This window comes from Myotis davidii, unplaced genomic scaffold (assembly GCF_000327345.1).
Source record: "Myotis davidii unplaced genomic scaffold, ASM32734v1 scaffold370, whole genome shotgun sequence".
Lineage (NCBI taxonomy): Eukaryota > Metazoa > Chordata > Mammalia > Chiroptera > Vespertilionidae > Myotis > Myotis davidii.
Window position 1 is genome coordinate 11,668,378 of NW_006288615.1, and position 17,388 is coordinate 11,685,765.

At 37.8% G+C, this 17,388-nt stretch overlaps 1 protein-coding gene across 4 annotated transcripts in view; it reads left to right on the forward strand.

The window, feature by feature from the left end:
• ZNF385B (zinc finger protein 385B) overlaps nt 1–17,388 on the forward strand; it is a 349,071-nt gene that overhangs the window by 240,113 nt on the left and 91,570 nt on the right. Inside the window, exon 1 of one of the 4 annotated variants that reach the window (XM_006760566.2) lies at nt 14,318–14,501. The exons of 2 other annotated variants lie outside the window; for them this stretch is intronic. The gene's annotated coding sequence lies outside the window, so the exon portion shown is untranslated. Of the gene's footprint in view, nt 1–14,317; nt 14,502–15,018; nt 15,107–17,388 lie in introns of those variants that run through there. One more of the 4 variants, XM_006760565.2, reaches the window with a different exon arrangement.

A 17,388-nucleotide genomic window follows, 5' to 3' on the forward strand; every position in this document is an offset into this window, starting at 1 on the left:
TCTTCAATAAATGGTGTTGGGAAAATTGGACAGATACATGCAAAAAGATGAAACTAGACCACCAACTTACACCACACACAAAAATAAACTCAAAATGGATAAAGGACTTAAACGTAAGACGGGAAACCATAAAAAATCTTAGAGGAATCCACAGGCAGCAAGATCTCAGACATATGCCGAAGCAATATCTTCACTGATACAGCTCCTAAGACTTAGTTCTTCCTGCAGTGGCCTGATGGTAGGGAGCGTCTTCTCCATGTCATAATTACCATTTGCAGGTAATGATTACTTTCTACTGCCTCAGTATATTTTCATATCAGTTCTCTCCTGGATCCTTTATATCCCATAGAAAGAATGCTTGAAGCCATCCATTAAGAGAGCTTTTCCTAATCCCCCAGTTCTAGCAAAAGGATCACCTTCATCACAATAATTATTAATGCCTTGACCAGGAAGGCAAACATACTAATGTAGCAGAGACTACTGGAACATTGTTGATAGGGGATTAGAGCAACTACCCAAACAACTTCTACCTCCTGTCCTCTTCCAGAAATTATAATTCTCTGTAATATCAGCATCCCTTTACCACTGAGTTTCTCTGAAATTATTATAGAATATATGAATCAGTATGCTGAGTTTGGCAGTTATAAAATAAATATTGTCTAGAACTGGTGTGCACAAATGATTATATACTCCCTACACACACAAATCACCGCACAATGTGGTAGGTCTGGTGATGGGAAATGTAGGTATTATAGGAACACAATAGAGGTATACTTCACATGTCTGGACTGGTCAAAAAGAGATTTCCTCTATTAAAGAATGGATAGCAATAGGCAGATGAAAGTGGGGAGGAGAGTAAGGGTCAGTGGGAGAAAATCACAGAGGTGAGAAATAGCACAATGTATACAGGAATTAGAGATAGATGTGTGTTGCTGATACGCCGTTTGAGACAGGGATGGTGAGAAATGAAGTTCAGAGGAGAGTTAGGGGTCTCTTTGCGGGAGGACCATATAAGCCAAAATAGTGTGAATCACATGGTAAAAGCAAAGCTCATGGGCCTGGACACCCTGTTGGCTTGTTTATGCCACATTCCCATTGCTGTATTGATCTGACAGATGGGTCTTGGACCTCAGCAGATATTTGTCGAATAAATGAAAATAAAAGGAAAGAAAGAAAGATTTTTCAGCAGAATAGTCATGTGGTTCAATTCGATTTTTGATATATTGTTCTGGCAGCAGCCTGAAAGATGGATCTAAGGAAAATAAAAGTAGAAAATAAAAATAACAGCATTTCTATTTCTATTTCTCAATCTGGTTTTAACACTTATTGAGGGGCGAAACAAACCCAAGAGAACAAAAGGCCATCCTTTATTTTAATATAAAGTTCAAATAATGTTAAATTTAATTTGTATTCAGATGGTTAAAAGCATTGTTAAAATACATTAATTCTTGTTCACTGAAGATTTATAGAAAGTACTGTGAACACTTTTCCTTTCTTACTCTTTGCCACTGGCTTTCTTCTTCCTCTAAATACATATTCTATTATCTCAAGTAATTCCTTTAGGATGAGTAACTTCATTCCATCACATTTCAGAGTACAGTCCCTGAGTCCAAAGAAATTTGGTTCTAGACATGGTTATGGAGCATCCAGTTGGCAATGCCCAGCAGGTATGTGGATGTACAGATCTGGGGCTTGGGGAAGAAGCCAGGTCTCTGAGTTGCAGTCGATCATCCAGGGAGAGGGTGTAGAGGACCACCAGCAGGAAACCAGTGTTGAAACCTGGACATCCACATGCACAGAACTGGAGAAGGAAGAGCGAGCCTCAAAGAGACAGAGAAACTTGGCCAAAGAGGCCAGAGGAGAACCTAGAGAGATATATCTTAGAAGGCAGGACTAAAGAGAGTTCAAGAAGGAACAAGGGAGAGAGCATGTGAAGCAAAGAGCTCCTCAGGCAAAACCCACTTCTTTTTCATTAACCTGCCTCCTTAACTTGCCTCCCTCATAATCCTCCATCATTACCCAACTCTTCTGAACTAAAAGGGAAGATGGTAGGTAGTTGTTTCTGTACTTATAAATGTTAATTATTTGTGCCATGGGAAGAATATAATTTCCTCTGTGTGAAAGTATATTTTAAATTAGTTTCTTTTAGCATCACTTTCATCTAGTTTATTTATAGGCTTTGTGGCTTTTAATGGTCTTTTCCTGTAACTAGCTACAATTAATTTGACTATAACGGGAGTGTTTTGATAGTCATTATTTTTGTGGCTACGCAGCAGATTTTATCATTGTTCACTAAGGGATATTTTTTAGTCCCCTGTGCTCCTTGTTCAGGATAAAGGCAAACTGCTTGCATGGACTTTGGACTCTGTTATTTGTACTATAAGAACTCCTAACAATTTTGAGAAGGATAAACAGAAAAGTTCACTTTGTTGTATAGTGTTCTTGGTGAGGACAATGCTGCCTGTCTGATTCTTGGCAGTCCTGGTCCATATTTTATCAACAGAAAGGCACAGTTCTGTTTTCGTGGTGTTTTTTTAATATATTTTATTGATTTTTTACAGAGAGGAAGGGAGAGGGATAGAGAGTTAGAAACATCGATGAGAGAGAAACATTGATCAGCTGCCTCCTGCTCACTCCCTACTGGGTATGTGCCCGCAACCAAGGTACATGCCCTTGACTGGAATCGAACCTGGGACCCTTGAGTCCGCAGGCCGACGCTCTATCCACTGAGCCAAACCGGTTAGGGCCACAGTTCTGTTTTCCCATGAATATATTGTACTCCATATTTGCCCCACTATTAATGAACTGAAGATATTAGATTCAAACCCCCTAATCAAGGGATAGGTAACACTTCTCTAAAAATACCCTCTTTTTGTTAAATTATTCTGCCCATTTCTACTGGGGGAAGATATTGTGATCAATTTTAAAGGGCATTACAGAAAAGGAGTAATTTTAAAAAAATGATTTCTTTTGGTTCAGAAGAATATAGGTCTGTATAAAGATAAGATAGAGTGAATCTAATAATAATGCTTTACTTGTTATCAAGTGAATGTCAGAGCTCATTATAAACCTCAATTTTTCTATGGCATTTTAATGACTTTATTTTGACCCTATTTCTTTTATTCACGAATAAACTGGGATATAAAGAAATTAAGAATTTTATCCAAAGTCACATAGGCATTATATGTGAGTAACCTTGGCATTGCTGATGCAACATGACTTTTTCCTATCAGATTGTTTAAAATATTGATAGAGCCCTTGAAACCTTCTCATCTGTTTCTCTTTTTTCTTTACACAGTATTGATTTCTATTTTTTTAAATTAAAAAATTCACACAATACAATTGTAAAAAATTCAAAAGTACCTTTCCTAAATTTTGTTTTCACCTAAATTTTAGATTTTTTTTAAAAAAGAACCAACTATAATACATATGATAATAGCTAATGAATAATACATACAGTATTCATCAATATTGAGCAAAATGATACACTGTACTTTTGAAAAGTATGTTTTCAAGAACTGAATACATCCTTTAGGGTTTTGTTTGTTTGTGTTTTTGTTTTTTGTTTTTTTGCTTTTTTTCTGGTAGCTGCTAACTTCACAAAGGCAGATGAAGTTTAGTCTGACAAAATAAAAAATAAAAATCATATTATTTTTTTATCTGAAATGAAATTCTATTACTTAAAATTTTCATCCTGGTAATAGCACATGTGAAATTCTTGGAAGTTGAGAAAAGACTACACAACTGAGATATGTTGATAAGGATTCATTTCTGATATAGATGTCCTATAAAATGCATGTGTAAAGTTTGAGGGGATATGTTAGAGAGGAATATGAATTAGACACCGTCTAACTTTCTTTACCTTGAAAGGATCAACATCTATTAGGTTAGCATCAAATACTTGAGAGCAACATCTTAATACGTTGACTAAACCTGAATCTTTGCTGTAATATTTGAGACACCCAAAAATAAAATATAATTGTTGAAATTCAAACACATGGTCATTTATCAACCAGTCCTGGTAACTTTTATGATAGCTACGTATTTTACGCAAATGATGATATTTTACAGAGGAATTATTAAGGAGCCTCATTCAGGGATTCCCTCTTTCATGGCTATTGTCTGTCCACCCTTGCTCTCTATGGTAGAAAAGCAGCAGGACGCGGTGGGAAGAGGAGCCTAGCACTAAGGCCCTGGACTCAGTCTCAGTGAGTGGTATTAAATGGAAACCCAAAGTCCTGACTTGCAGTGGTTAGGATGCAAGTCGCATCATGTCACGACCTTATTTAAAATCTGTTTTGACTCTTCACTACCTTTAGGTCATCTGAACACATTAACATGGCTTATGAGACCTGCTTTAGTCTGGTCTCTATTTACTTTTTCAGGAACATTTCTCACTCCAGAAACATGCTTCAGTCAGTACTGAAGTTCTTGACCATGCTTGCTCTGGCTTCAGGCCTCGCCTCAGATGTAGTTCCCTCTACTTAAAACAAACCTGAAACCAGCTCTTCGTGTTCTCTTCATTCGCTTTTCTCTAGGTAAGTCCTACTCTTAGGGTTTTCAGTTTGGACTTTACTTTTTTAAAAAAAAATCCTCACCTGAGGATATGTTTATATTGATTTGAGAGATAGAGGAAGAGGGCGAAAGAGAGCAAGAAAGAGAGAGAGAAAAACAACAATGTGAGAAAGAAACATAGATGGCTTGCTCGCCTATTTGTGCCCAAACTAGGGATGAAGCCTGCAACCTACTAGTACTAGGTATGTGTCCTGACCGGGAATGGAACCCACAAATTTTTGGTATACAGAAAGATACTTCAACCAACTAAGCCACCCGGCCAGGGCGCACATATATCTCTTAAGCTAAAAAGTGTGCCACTAAGTTGATAAATAAAGCATGTTATCCTCTTACATTGATACATACATAGTCATAAAAAAAACAAAACACCAAGAAGGCCAGGTATTGTTTTAGAATTCCAGATATCACTAAATTCTGTGCCAGAATGTGGAATCAGTGTGGCTCCTATCCCACCCCTTTTTCTTCCCGCCCAGCTCAGTCCTATACTACAGGAGTGTGGTCCCATGCCCCACTGCCAAGCTCCAACTACATTTCCTGAAAACAGCCATCCAGAGGCCACTCCCTGGCCCATGCAGGTGTTGTCAACCTTAGTGGGACAGATCTAGAAAAGAGACATTTGCAGGCCCTTAAGGTGCTTCTGGGGCTAGTAAGACATGGACACATGGAATCCAATTACCCAGAATGTGATCTAGAAGTTGGGGAGGGGGAACATAGACTCCATGTAGGTCTATTCCCTTGACCTGCAGACTGATAAGAAGCCTGGGTAGAGAGGGTTGTATCTAAGAGTGATAATGCAAGCAGGAGATGACCTAGATTTATTCTAGAACTTATACCCCAGTTATACTCTTAGTAAATACCTGTGAGGGTGTAGCATCAGCAAGGACTGTCTAATACTGTATTGTTTTTTTTTTAAAAAATTCAAATAAACCTTAAATATTGTACATACATCTTTCCTAACTAACCTCTTAATTGTTTATACTCAAGATCATGTGATGTCTGTCCTGCGGTATTCTGGGAAGCAGTTTAAACTAGTGCCTATTAGCACATTCTTTCAAGTTAAAACAGGGTTCTGAGTTGTTCGTTTAATGGCTGTGAAGCCCTGGACAGGCTGCTTCATCTGCTGAGTAGATGTAATAAAATCTTCTTCTAGAGCTGTAGTGAAAGTACAGGAGGTTAAAGTCTTTAATAGGCTTAGCTCAAGTAAATGCTCACTAGATCACAGTGCTGTCTGTCATCATCATCATAATCGCTGTCATTATTTTTACAGCTGTTACTGTCTGTAACTATTGCAATGACCTTGGGCAAGTCATGTAACCTCTCAGAACCTCAATTTCTTCATCCATAAAATGAGGTCTTTGGAGCAGAGGATAACTAAGGTTCTGTCCATGTAAGAGCAGGGACTTTTTGGAGTTCCTTCTTTTTCAGTTTACATTAAACCTGAACTTGACCTCCAGGCTATGTTATAAATTTTTAGTAGAAGTTGGCCACTATTCCTCTGCTATCATGATGTGTTTTATTTTAGACAAGACTGATATTGAATCATCTGAATCTTTTGTAAAAACTGAAAAACTCGGGGTTACAGCTGTAGTTTATAAAGCAAGTATTTGCTTTACAGAAAGATTCACTGTAGGTGTTCTTTATTCCCTGGCTCTTCTTGTACATTAAAAATCAAATTTGATTTACAGAAAGATATTCAGTTTGCATACAATTTTCAGAAACATATGCAGAGATTTTTAATCTCTTTGAATCACAGAATCCTTTGAGAAATGATTACATCTAATTCCATTATCCCCCAAACGAGCATTTGTTTGGGGGCTTTGTTTTTGTTTAGGCTTTATGCCAGAAGCATTTAAATTAGGATCTTCGACCCCTTTTCTCAAACAATTGCATGCAGATATTTGCCAGCCTCATGTTGACAGCTAATCCTCCTCCTATCCGGTGTTTTCATGTCAAATCTTTGGAGCTGGGGATGACTTGCAGGAGTGCTATGATGCTGTTGGGACACGGGGCAGGCAGAGAGTTCAGGAATGATGGATTCTCTTGACTGGACGTGATTCAAAAGTTTTGATCCCCTACGTGCTCCAAAGAAAGTTTGGCTGACATCTTTATAAGAGAGTTGTCAGCTGAAGAGCAGAGAAGTGGCCTGTCAGACTCAGAATGTCCCATTTGCCAAGTCTCACATGAGAAAAGTGAAGACAGCCCATGTGGAAAGAAGACCTGCTTTCTGAAAGATTTATTTTATAAGGGTCATGTTGCACAACATGTGCTAGATCCAGTAGACTCAAGTCCTCCTTGATTCATTCATGTTTCATAAGAAATCTAATTCATCTCTTTAAAAAGGAAGCAGCAGGTGGGGTTAGAGTAAATGAAGGACCTTACATGAATGACAAACAACCTGAGTCTTATTGGCATTAGGCCTTGGTTCTATAAGCTGATATTGAACTTTTTTCATGAATAGCCTGATGCAATATTATGAAGAAATCTCTAAGGTTTGCACACTTAAAGACTTTATATATAAACGGGGATTTCTGAATCTCCATGTCCTAACCTGTCAGAATAGAACATTCTTGTTGAGTTGGAAATAACACTTAGAAATCCATTTTTGGTTTCAAGTTATTTTAAGATATGCTATCTTATCATAGACTTCACAGTGTGTCCTTGAAAATCATGCTGTTTACGCAGGGATGTTAAAGGCACAATGAGATTTGGTATTTGATTTAGATTTTCTTCATGATTTCCCACATGATATAGAACTGATTCATGAAGTCACTTGCTGCTAAGCATCTCAGACCTTTATTTGGCAGTAATGAGAAAAACAACTAACTACTTAAAAATGTTTGGAGCAGAATATGCATATTTAGAAGTAGCTGACATCTGATAACGTAATTTTTTAAATATGCTACGTATGGTGCAAGAGATTCTCACCAGGGTAAAGACAGTCCGTTCTCTGAGCAAGGGTGCATAGCATAGCGGTTAAAGTATGGCATCTAGGGCCAGACAACATGCCTTTGAATCAGCTCTGCCACTTACCTGTTTTGTGACCTTGAGCAAGATAATCTCTGTGTGTCCTGTTTCCTCATCTACAAAATGCAGAAAAGAGCAAGTTTCCCTTACTGTGTTAATTTGAAAACTGAGTACATTAATATATGCGAAAAGTGCTTAGAACAGTGTTGACATAAAATAAATGTTATGTGTTAGCCATTGTTATACAGATGAGTAAAGATAACCAATAAAATCTACATTAGCATTAGAAGGTTCAAAAAATAAGTTAGTTTATCCTTAGTTTAGGATAAGGCTTCACACTGAGTATATTCTTATCTCTGTCTCGAGAAAGTTCTAACCTAACAAGGACAGCTGCCATTCCTTCTGCTCCCCTATATCAAGTGTGTATAGCAGTGGGTCCTGTAACATCTGTGGGCTGAGGATCCTCATGTACCTATAAATGGAAATGTGCACCAAGGATTTGGTAGGTTCAATAAACACCATGTTTCACACATACCCAACATCCGCTTGCCAAATGTATGTCAGCCCTCCTATGATAATGAAATATCTTTATTTTAAATGGTACCAACTGCACGACAGCATTGTATGTAATCAGTGAATACAAAGGGCGGGGAGGGAAGCAGTAATAACACATGAGGAGTTCTTCAAACTATTTAATCTTTAAAAAGAGTCTTCATACTTGAAAAGGCTGAGGAAGTATAGTTATTCATTCATTCATTTAAAGTAGATATTGAGAGCTACCATAGGCCTGGCTTTGTTCAAGAAGCGGGGAATACAGCACCTGAAATATAGAAGATCCCTGTCACTGTGGAGGTTATGTTCTCCTCGCCCATTTTACTTCTCTGTCTGTGCCCATAATCCACACTAAGTTTTATGTCTTAGTATTAGTCGCAAATTGTTTCAGATACCTTATTTTTGTTCTCCAAATAGATAGTTACCTGCATAAGGACCAGGGATCCTTGTTTTCTGTTTACCATAATGTCAAGTACAGTGCTGGGGGTCAGGGGGCAAAAGTAACAGTCTTTTTTACAGATAACTTCTTTATAGACTTGCCTATTTTAAATAAGTAAATTTGTAAAAAATCTAAATTGCTTATTCTAGTGAGAGGAGACAGTGAACAATTTAACAATGTGTACAAGATACTTTTAGAGACAGGTAAGTGGAGTAAATTAAACAGAGCAATGTAATAGAGGAAAGGCCTTGCCGAAGGCCTCAACTGAGCTGAGACAAAAATGAATTGGGGAAATAGTTTCATGCTGAGGAAACAGCAAAGGCAAAAGCCTTGGCAAGAATGAATTTGACATGGTTGGGAAAGATAATGGAAGCTTAGATGTTGGTGGGGGATGGGAGGCAAGGGGGTGGGGGTGATGGATAGAAAGTGAGGCTCTGGAAGTAACAGGGACTTAATCATGTGTGAACTGTCGGCCATGGTAAGATTTTTTTCAAAGTGCAGTGTGAAACCATTAGGCACTGAAGTAACTTGATAAGATTTGTATTTTTAAACTGCTTGGCTGTTGTGTGGAGAACCAAGTGTAGGGGCATATAAGTGCTCCCAGAAAGATCTGTTGAGAGTCGTTAGCTGTTAGATGTTGCTGGCTTAGACTAAAATGTGGCGACGACATGGAGAGAAGCAGAAAGACGTGGAATATATATTGGAGGTAGAGACAACAGGACTTTCTAATCGTCTGGATGTAGGTGGTAAGCAAAAGGAGGAACCAAGGAATCACATATTTTATGGCCTCTGTCAAGTCCTGCCTTCCCCATGAAACTCTCCAGCCATTCTAACCCACTGTTTTCTCTCCTTTTGATGCAGCCGTTGGTTTTTTAGTTCACAGTGCGTGCAAGGCATGGTTCTAAGTGCTTATGATACATTAATGAGCGAAGATCCTTGCTATCATGGCGGTTATGTTTTCCTTGTCCATATTACTTCTCTATCTGTGCCCATAATCCACACTAGGTTTTCTGTCTTAGTATTAGTCACAAATGGTTTCCGATATCTTATTTTTATTCTCCAAATAGATAGTTACCTTCATAAGGACCAGGAATCCCTGTTTTCTGTTTACCAGAATGTTGAGTACAGTGCTAGAGGTTGGGGGCAAAAGTAACAGTCTTTTTTTTCACAGATAACTTCTTTATGGGCTTGCCTACTTTAAGTAAGTACATTTGTGAAATTCTAAAACTGCAATTCAGATCATTGCAAAGGCAATCATTTTTCCATTAAAAAATAATTATTTACTCACTCAAGAGTTACTTTAAAACAACAGACTTCCCTAATGAATGTAATTAAAAGTTTATTAACAGGTCATTATGTATTTGTCAGGGGATATGGGTAAAGGAACTGAAGTTAGAGTATCAGTCATCATAGTCAATTTAAAATTATCCAGAAGGCAGGCAAAGGAGCTGAAATTTAGAATTGTAAGTAAAAAGAAAACAAGTTCTGATTTCTAAAAATTTAAACATATAGACAATTTCATAGAGAGCTTTTATTTTCTAAATTTACAACTTGTAAATGACAATTTAAATTCCTTTTTTAACCAGATCACATTCATCCTAACAATGAAAAGTAATCATTGGAATACACAAGAAAATTGGCTTCTGGTTATGGCTTTGGGAGTATGTCTTAAAGTACATAGAAGAATTGAAAAGTCATGCTGTTATGCTTTGCTAAGAAGATGGAACCTCTTCACAAACATTGATAGGATATTGATTCCTTTTCCAGACCCCATGTAATGTCAGCATCCAGGTGCTATTGCTAATGTAACGTTCTATCTGATACACCTCTCCTGTGGTTTAATTAAGCTTTTAAGAACTGCCCCAGTAATCCAATGACCATTTATGATTTTTTTTTATGGAAAATGCTACTGAGTTCTAGAATGCTAACTTTAACCCCAAGGTTAGGAACATACCCCATTTATAAGGGCTCTTATTAAACTTGTTTATTTAATTCTCATAAACCACTCACTCTTTGAAGACCATCATGTTATTAATGGAAAAGAAAACTTTTAATCAGGTAGTATGCAGCGGCACAGTTCTTATAATAAGAGTGTACATGTTGTTCCCTTTACCTCATTCGTCTCTCAACACATTCATTAAGTGTTTACTCTGAGTAAGGCACTAGGCAAACAGCAATAAATCAAGTCTGATCTCTAACCCAGAGGACCTTAACCATTTGTACGCTATAAGCATCTATAGACGCAAGCTGCAGACCTTTTTCAATTAAATTCAATATACTGTGGCAGTTAACTCATTAAAGCTTCTTGGGGGTGGGGAGTTAGAGACACATACCCAAATAGAATGTCCTAAGTACCATAAATTAAATGCATTGTGGGTTCAGAAGAGAACAAGATACTTCTGATGGAAATGAGAAGACTTCCTGGGAGAGATGACATTTAAAGTGCCACTTGAAAATGGAGAGAATTTGAAAGGGGACAGAAAGGAAGGGCATCCTGGGAAGCATGCACAAAGTGATAGAATTAAGAAAATGTGTATGTGCAAGAACCTGCCAGTGTTTCATACAGTGAACAGGTCTGCAAGGCACTACCTAAGGAGCCCAAGACAGAAAAGTAAGATTTGGTCCTTGTCCTTAAGGGATAATTCAGTTTAGCGTGTTTTAGAAAGTGTGAGTGAGAAAATAGTTTTCAGTTAAGTTTGAGGAGGGTGATAGTGAAATAAGGTGTTAGAAGTGTAGTCTATGGTGATGGCTTTGGTGATAGTGATAGCAATATTTATTATTTACTAAATCTTTCAATGTTCTCTGCATTTTAGTCAGAATTTAAATGTATTCATTCCTTCAGGTCTCCTCGTTAGATATGGTTACTGTTTTATTCCTACCTGTCAGGTGAGAAAACTGGGGCTTAACAAGTCAATTCATTAAATGTTGTCCAGATGGTAAGTAGCGGAGTGGGGATCTGAACAGGTGTATTGGATTTCAGAATCTATAAGTCACTAAGGGAAGTCATCAGAGACATTTGAGTAGGAAAATGATTGAGTCAAGCTATTTTTATTAAGAATTCATTTGACTACGAGGGGGGTGGGGATACAGTGATTAAAGGATTATGCTAGTGAACAGCTAATGAAAACCTAAATAAAGGAAATGGTAATGGGTATGAAAAGGGGAAGGAGGTGAACGATGTCATAAAGATAACTAACTTGATTCAGGGACAAGGAAGAGGGAGAAGTCAAATACTGCTTCAAGATCTAGAGTCTGTGTAACTGGGAGACTCCTGGCTCCAGGCAGTGGAAAAAGGACCACAGGGGAGGAATGTCTCTTGGGACTGGGATGACTAGTGTAATTTTGTATAAATTGAAGTGTAGGTGCTAATGGGATACATGTGGGATGGGTACAGCAGGTGGTTGGAAATACAAAAGTTGAACTTGGAAAAGAGGTCATTTACATATGGAGTCATATTCTACCAATGGTTTCAAGGTCAAGCAGGATTTATAACGAACTTCAAAACTATAGTACTATTAGGCTGGAGAAATCAGAAGCCAGGTCACTGGATTTATTAAGTGAAATGATAGTAAAAAGTGGAAAAGAAAGTATAGCCTGTTTTAAAAGGAATTAAAAGGTAAGGGGAAAAAGAGAGTTGTTGGAAGACAAAGAAGCTAACAGGAATGAGATGTCTTCTTTGTTTTCCTTCAAAATGGAATGATTGAAGAAAGATGATGACTGATGGAGTAAAATCTTGGAATTGTTGGGCCTTGTGATGAGTTTGACAAATGGGTGATGTCTAGTGCCTCTTTCCAATTCATCCAGACCTTTTCCATTTTTTTGAGGACCACTTACATGGCACTTCTGTGCTCAGCCTTATCTCTCCTGTAGTTCTCCCCATAAAGGCTAAATGTCCCTTACCCCATTCTCCTACTGCTCTTACTATATGAATGACAATAGACCAGTGGTTCTCAAACACCAGTGTGCTTCAAGCCACCTAGAGGGCTTGTTAAAACAGATTGTTGGGTCCCACCCATAGAGTTTGTGATCCTGCAGGTTTGGGATGGAATTTTGCTACTGGTCTGGGGACCACACTTTCATACAATTGAACTAAGCTAAGCCTCTATGAAAGGTATAAATAAAGGGTTTGGGGGTTTGAGAATGGACTAGTGTGCCAGACCTGAAAATGTTCTAGAAAAGCCGAAACCAGTTTGGCTCAGTGGATAGAGCGTCAGCCTGCGGACTGAGAGGTCCCAGGTTCGATTCCGGTCAAGGGCATGTACCTGGGTTGCGGGCGCATCCCCAGTGGGGGATGTGCAGGAGGCAGCTGATCGATGTTTCTCTCTCATCGATGTTTCTAACTGTCTCTATCTCTCTCCCTTCCTCTCTGTGAAAAATCAATAAAATATATTTAAAAAAATGTTCTAGAAAAAATACTCTGAAAAGAAAAAAAATAATGGAATGTTTTGCCTAGCTCCATGAAAGAAAAATACCTCAAAGGAAGCATCACCATAATCCCTACTGAACGAAGAGTTTTCTTAAAAGAGTACTCTCATAGTTATAGATTTTTAAAAAATAAAATAAAAAATTGAGAACCACAGCAGTGACTATAATTTTATTTTAATCATGAAGAACTAAATAAATATTAGGTGAGTAAGAAGTGCACAATTGTTATTTTGGGGGAAATTAAGTATAGCGCTAACATGCTACGTCCCATTTAGAATGCTATTTTGTTATAACAACTGCAATATTGGCCCTGGAGACATGCCCCTTTTTCTAAGAGCTGGTTTTATAATTACCATTTTGATTGCTGCATCTAATTATTCCCTTAGGTTTACCTGTCCCTGATAGTTACCGTGCATATCTGACATAAACAGATATACCAAATCGCTGAATTTGTGTGGGTGTAATTAATTCTGTACGTCACTAAAGTGTTGGCTGTGGTTAGCAAATGTGCTAAGTTGCACAAAGGTGTAAAATTCTTCCTGACATTTGCAAACATCAGTCATTTCAAGTTTTTTTTTAATTTAGATGCCCACTAAGTTAACTCATCAGTATCAATGACAGTAAGCTTAGCATAAGCAAAACAGTCAGTCATAGCCCCCGGCTGTAACATGGATATATCAGAAGCCCTATTCTGATCACGTGGTCAGGTGTCACTAAGCTGGAGACTGAAATCACGTAGTTACATATATAAGTAAATGGTGTATCATTTAGTTCCAAGCCTGCACAACTGCTACTTTCGCCGTGATTATTCCCTATATAACTGAAATTAGGTTTTTTAATTGAAATGCAGAGACATCCCCATTAATCAAATTATCAAATTAAACATCCAATTATCTGCTTTTTAAAATATGCTGTGAATCTTTATTTAAAACCTAAAAATCCACAGGAAAGGAAACAAATTCTTCATGCCTAACAGTATGCAAATTATTCTGGATTAACAATACAAATAAAGTCCATAGTTTGAAAACACATTTCTTTTTGAATTAAAAACCATTTTAAGATAAAGATTTAGTTGCCCGCCTAGAAAAGAAAAAAAAAAATCCCCTAAATGATACCAAAAAAATCCAAATTGTTAAAATTCATAAATATTCTTGAGAGAATTGAGTGGCTTTTCTGGGAAAGAGAAGTGGGTGTTAGCTAGATTTCATTCTTACTCTGGCAAAGTGGTAGTTTCTGGGAGATAATCAGAAAAATTACCTGAAAGAAAGTGACTTGCCAGTCTTTTAGGATATATTTGGTTCAGAGTTGTCTGGCCCTAGTCTGCCCTCTCCCTGGAATCAAGTTGCAAACACCATCCTCAATAGTAATTAGAGCTAAGCGGCAATTAGAGGACCTATGATTTGTTCAGATGCACTGCCTGTCGCTGTTACCTAGCACATTTCACAGGAGCACCAGGTTGAAATCATGGAATTATTTAGCTCTCAGTGTAATGCCTCATAAAGTACTCAAATGCAGAAGTGACCACGGACATACCTTAAAAATGAAGGTAAGCTTTGCAAATTGATTAGCATTTACACCTCAGGGAACTTTTTCATGACAAAATTGTAAAACAATTAAAATCAATTTCGGAAGAAGAAAAAATATCAGAATTAGAGCAAACAGAATTTGCTAATTTCACAACTTCCTTGCCCAATATCATCTTGGTTTTCCAAACTTGCTTTTACTCAGATTGTATTATTGGGTCACTTTGCTGAATATAATGAAGATGCGACTGCTTTCCCACATTTCCTCTGTCTTTATGAACTACTACGGTTTCGTTTTCTTTTGAAGATTGTCTCTGAATAACTACTAGGTAAAAATGAGATTCATGTTTAATCCAAGTACTTAGAACCCTCCCTCTCTTTTCTCCTCTCTTCAGGAAGTACAATTAAAGTGATGAATGTGCGTGTTCAAGAATCGACATTCAGACTGACAGAATAGTGGCTGGTAGCCTATAATAACATTGAGTGACGTGGGCTATTTGCACTCTTGTCACGTGATTTTTATGATAGGCAAGTTTCAAGTTTTTAAGCTTCCATTTAGTTCAAGTCAAAACTCAATGACTTCATGTTTATTTAGACCCTTGGGCATAGAAATCTCTCTGGAAACCAGGTAAGTTTAACTCCTCAAGAGGGAGTATTGTCTGTTATGCAGATAGACGTACTTTGTTTGTACGCAATAGGTATTTATGAAATTCTAGTTTCTATTTTTATATTATCACTTTAGTGTTCTCCTAGCTAAAATATCCTTTTTCTTTCAGTTTTGCCATTTTTTAAACATGACTAGATATTACTGTTAGGAAAGAGCTCAGAAACTCTTGGCACTAGGAAGATGTTTTTATCTCGCGGTCCCTAGTGGGATTTCAGGTGGTTTGGAAAAGATTGAAAGAGCATCACTTCTTTTATTCTACTCATTGGTGGGTTAGAAGGGTAAACACAGAGGGTTCCGTGTATTCTGGCAAATAATGAATAGATGAAAGCCCATGCAAGGTCCTAGAGAATGTGATGCGGGAACTCTTAGCAGACACTGTTGCTCAGTGTGGTTGCCATTAGAATTTTTGTATGTTTGCTTAGTCGTGGAATTGTATTTTCTTTATTAGAAAAACATGGGGTGATAGTAAGCCACGTAATAGTTTAGAAGTGGACTTAATATATGGAAAAGTACCTGTGCTCCCCAATGAAAAGTTATAGTATTTTTTTCTCTTTTTAAAAAATAATTCTTTATTATTGGAATTAATACATATGTCCCCTTTTGTCCCCCAATGACTCCCTCCAGTCCTCTCCCACTCTCCACTCCCACCCCAGCCCCAGGCTCTCACCACCCCTTTGTCTGTGGCCATGAGCCATGCATATATGCATACAACGTCCTTGGTTGATTACTTCCCACCCATCCACGCTCCCCTATTTATACAACTCAGGTCAGTGATGACAAATTTCTATAAAAATATACCATTACATTTTATGGTGGATTTAAATGTTTGAAACTGACGTGACTACTTGAGACATTACCAGAGATACGGCCTTAACTGTTTTCTCTTGTCACAGGGACAAACTTATTCTGATATTATCAAAATCGTGCTATTAATCTTTTGATTTATAGAGGCAAATATTGAAAACAAAATTAATATAATACAGCTTTCAAAGCAAGGTAGATGACCAATTTTGAGTGCTTTCTAGTTCACTGCCAGTATTATGGTGAGAGAGCCAGAGACCAAGACAAAAAGTTGAAACAGACAGACAGGCAAACACACAAAAAGAGATAAAAAAAGACAGAGATAGAATTGCCACAGACTGGAGACAGATGAGAGAGGCCGAAAGGCAAACAGGTGAGACGGAGAACTCCTGAGACAGGTATAGGACAGAGACAGAGAAAGGGAGTGTTAAAGAAAAAAATACAGTCACAAGTCAATCAGCGTTTGGAAATAGAGACTGTACAATTTTGGAACTTTGGATACTTTTTTTGGACTGTAAGTGGAAATACACTTTGTCAAATTAAATACATTGAGTACAAGGTCCTTTCTTATGAATTGTTTATTCTCCATTTGTGTCCTTTAAAACAAAGAGCTTAAAAGGCTGTTTGAAGTTCAAAAGAGACCAAGAGTCAAAATAAATGTTTGTCTAGAAAATGTTTCCATTCCTTTGTTGCCTTATAAAGCAAATCACTGAAAAGGAAAGTGACGGGTACTATGATTAAATTCTCTATTTTCCATGTGGCTCCTTATTAAAATACCATTGTCTTTGATGTTTGGGGATCATTGGGCTGGTGAGGGGTCATTTTGGAAGCCCAAAGGAAATTCCACAGAAGAAAAATTGGTACAAAGTCAGTATAATGGTACAAGGATAAACATGATACACAGGGACAGGGACAGTCATTTATGATGAATCACTTCCAATGCAGAAAATCCTTGTGCATTCTTCAGAGGGCCTTATCTGATGCTGTCCTGCCTATCACTAGTGCCCCAGAAGCTGCCTGCGTGACTGAAACAAGTAGCATCAATTTCTAGGCTGTCAGGACAATGGCAGAATTCCAGGAAGGCAGGCCCGGGGTTGGCCATTCTGTTCAATACCCACTAAAGACGCTTTGGAGGACAAGCGTCCCCTGGGTCACAGGACACTCTGTTTCTCAGGATAAGGGTGATATCACATTGTCTCCCAGGCGTCCCTCTGTTTGAAGGCGTTAGATGTCCTGCTTCACTAGATTACTCCTGCTCATATAGTTTTTGTTCGGCAATCCTTCATTCGATACAGATTTCACACACACACACACACACACACACACACACACACACACACAAAGATAAAAGGGAAGGAGATTATTCTGGGAGTGATCTGTTAGTAAATTCCAAATAAGGAATCAGTGCTAATTCTAGTCCACTCTGCAAAAGTATGCCAAAC